Source organism: Cervus canadensis, chromosome 22, assembly GCF_019320065.1.
Source record: "Cervus canadensis isolate Bull #8, Minnesota chromosome 22, ASM1932006v1, whole genome shotgun sequence".
Lineage (NCBI taxonomy): Eukaryota > Metazoa > Chordata > Mammalia > Artiodactyla > Cervidae > Cervus > Cervus canadensis.
Window position 1 is genome coordinate 45,494,383 of NC_057407.1, and position 3,636 is coordinate 45,498,018.

The window sequence follows — 3,636 nt, forward strand, 5'->3', positions numbered from 1 at the left end:
AGCTGAGCTCCCTTGTCTGAGGGATTGAGTATTTGTTCTAGGGAAACAGAAGTGGGGGAGGTCACTGTGAGATTAAGGCTCAGACGTGGGGGTGGGGAGAACCTGGGGCCTTGGAGGCTGGAAAAGGGGGTCCTAGGAGGCCGGAGATGGACATAGAAAAGGAGATGGAGGTGGTCAGAGACAGGCTTCTGCTGAGCCTCCTCTGTGCTCCGTGCAGAGTGAACTCCTAAGATCTAGTGGACAGCAAACCCTGACCATGTTGTGATGTTCTTTTCGACAAAACTGCCTTTTAGGTAAATACTTTTTTGGGCCAATCTCACTGAATTAACTATCTGGGTCATTTGAATTTCTTCTCCAGGAAATAATTACGGCCTTTGGGAAATGTAAAGTGTACTGCAGCCCCGTGAGCGGACAGGAAGCGCCAGCCTCCCACTCTGCCTGCGCCACCGCCTTCCCTTTCTGTGTGACCCAGGGAACCGAATTAGCAGTGGCTCCCGTCTCCGGGGTCCAGCGTGGCTTTGGATCCCTCTGGGGGGCAGTCCCTGGGGCGTTCGAGGTAGCTCTGCACGTGAGAGAAAGGAGATGAGTATTCTTTTCTATGAGGGCAGTGACTACCTTCCAGGCAGCATATTTTTTACTTTTTTGGAAAACAGCATTCTGTAGATACCCTCTCCAATTGGAAGGTGAAATAAACCAGTGAGGAGTGTCGTTTCCCTGCTACTGCATTAGGGGGACTCACACCGCGGCTTCACGGCGCGAGACAAGACAAAAGCTCGTAGGCCAGAGTTGGGGAGTGGGATGCTGGTGGGAGCAGTTGCAGAGCTTTGATCACAGTAATGAAATGTTGTAGGCGAGCAGCTGCTGGCCCCTTTTCTGGCTGGGGGGTGTGGGGAGCCACTGCGAACATATGAGGAGGCGGTGTTGTCCGAGGGGAAGAGCGGCCACCTTTTGCGTCAGAACAAGGCTGGCCCTTCCCCAAACCCCTGAGGAGGCAGGAGGGGAGATGGTGGGAAAGTTTGCAAGGGGCTTTCTGTTCATCTGCTAGGACAGCCCTAACAAAGCACTGCAGGGTGGGTGGCCTGAACAACAGAAATGAATTAATTTCACAGTTTTCCTCACCATTCTGGAGGCCAAAAGTCCGAGAGAAAGGTGTCAGCTGGGTTGCCTTCTCCTGAGGCCTCTCTCTGCGTCTCTAGCTGACCACCCTCTCCCTGTGTTCTCACATGGCTTTTCCTTGTCCAGGTCTATGGTCTAACCGCTTCCTGTTATAAGGATGCCACCGGTCAAGCTAAGGTAGGGTCCGCTATATGCCTTCCTTTCACCTTCATTACATCTTTCAAGGCCCGATCTCCATAAAAGGTCACAGCTGGGACTTCCCTGGTGGTCCAGCAGCTAAAACTCTGAGCTCCCAATGCAGGGGGCCTGGGTTTGATCCCTGGTCAGCGGACAGATCCCACATGTCGCAAGTAAGTTTTTGCATGCCAGCAATTAAAGATCCCATGTGCTGCAATGAAGATCAAAGATCCCGTGTGCCTCAACTGAGACCCAGCACAGGCAAATAAATAAATATTTTAGAAACAAACAAAATCCCCCCAAAAGGTCAAAGTGTGGGGGACTGGGGATTACTATTTCAACACACAAATTCTGAGGAAGACAAAATTCAGTCTCAGGCTTCCTGAGCACCAAAGAATTGATGCTTTTGTTTTTTTTTTTTTTTTGAATTGATGCTTTTGAACTGTGGTGTTGGAGAAGACTCTCAAGAGTCCCTTGGACTGCAAGGAGATGAAATCAGTCAACCCTAAAGGAGATCAGTCCTGGGTGTTCATTAGAAGGACTGATGCTGAAGCTGAAGCTCCAATACTTTGGCCACCTGATGCGAAGAGCCGACTCATTGGAAAAGACCCTGATGCTGGGAAAAACTGAAGGCAAAAGGAGGAGAAGGGGATGACAGAGGACGAGATGGTTGGATGGCATCACCGACTTGATGGACATAAGCTTGAGCAAGCTCCAGGAGATGGTGAAGGACAGGGAAGCCTGACATGCTGCAGTCCATGGGGTCACAAAGAGTCGGACATGACTGAGTGACTGAAAGACAGGCTTCCTAGGTGGGAAGGTGGAAGCTAAGTGGAGAGTTGAGGGGAGATGACTGCTAATGCTCAGAGAAGTTAGGATCTCCTGGGGGACTGGGCCATCCTGACTGAGCTTCCTGACCAGAGGATACCCAGGGGCCCAAAGGTGAGCTCACCATGAGGAAGGGAGGCCTGAGTGCATCGGGGTCTAGAGGCTGGTGAGTGTGGGGGGGTGAGAAGTAGGGGGTTAGTAAGGCAGGGTGGGAGCTGCAGTTGGATGTTCCTCCCACTGCACACACACAGCAGGCTAAACATATGTGAATGCACATCAAAGAGCTGCCACCCTGGAGCCCAAGCTGAGGCATCCCAGCTGTGGGGAGGTTTGTAGGAGCCAGGCTGCTGTGCACAGCGGAACCAGCTGCAGACGGCATGTCTGTATTCTCGGGCCACAAGGCCGTGTGTGAGCACTGCATCTCTGGAGCCGGGGGCAGTCTGCACAGTGGGGCAGTGTGGCTCTGACCCCGAGTCTGCCCCCCCTTCAGGACCAGTCTTCCGTGATGATACCATGTGGCAGCCGCAGACGCGATTACCAGACCCTCGCTCTCTCTCCACCAGGCATTTCAAGCCAAGACTGACCTCTTAAGTCTGTAAGGCCCAAGGATACTGGGAGATGGGGATAGAGAACGTCCAGGGAAGGAATTTTCTTCCAGACGATGTGGGAAGGTGGGAGCTGGGTGATCAAAGAGTAGAAGACAGGTGACTGGTTTGTATCCCAAGCTGGGTGAATGGGACATACTGGTTGTGTTAAGATCCCTCTGGGAAGAGGGGGCACCTTTTATGGGTGAGGTTTTAAAAATGTGCACTTTTGTGCTCACTTTGGCAGCACATATACTCAAACTGGAACAATACAGAGAAGATTAGCATGGGCCCTGTGCAAAGATGACACGCAGATTCGTGAAGTCTTCCATATTTTTTGATATATGGCAGAAACCAACACAATATTATAAAGCAATTATCCTCAATTAAAAATAAATGAATTTATTTTGAAAAAATCTGCACTTCTGACACCATAAAACTCCTAGAAGAGCTCATAGGCAAAATATTCTCTGACATAAAACATACCAAAGTTTTCTTAGGTCAGGCTCCCAAGGCAATAGAAATAAAAACACAAATAAACAAATGGGACCTAAGCAAACTTACAAGCTTTTGCACAGCAAAGGAAACCATAAACAAAACAAAAAGACAACCTACGGAATGAGAGAAAATATTTGCAAAGATGTGACCGACGAGGGCTTAGTTTCCAAAATAAACAAGCAGCTCATACAACTCAACAACAAAAACTCAGTTGAAAAATGGGCAGAAGACCTAAATAGACATTTCTTCAAAGAAGACATACAGATGGCCAAAGGCACATGAAAAGATGTTCTATATTGCTAATTATTAGAGAAATGCAGATAAAAACTACAATGAGGAACCACCTCACAGTGGTCAGAATGGGCATCATTAAAAAGTCTACAAACAATGATAAAAGATGGAGAGCATGTGGAAGAAAGGGAACTCTCTTACA

General features: G+C 49.1%; 1 non-coding gene across 1 annotated transcript; it reads left to right on the top strand.

The window, feature by feature from the left end:
• Positions 1-2,936: 2,936 nt before the first annotated feature.
• Positions 2,937-3,043, top strand: LOC122425277. The gene has a single exon (XR_006264812.1). It is a non-coding gene; the product is annotated as a U6 spliceosomal RNA (small nuclear RNA).
• Positions 3,044-3,636: the final 593 nt, after the last annotated feature.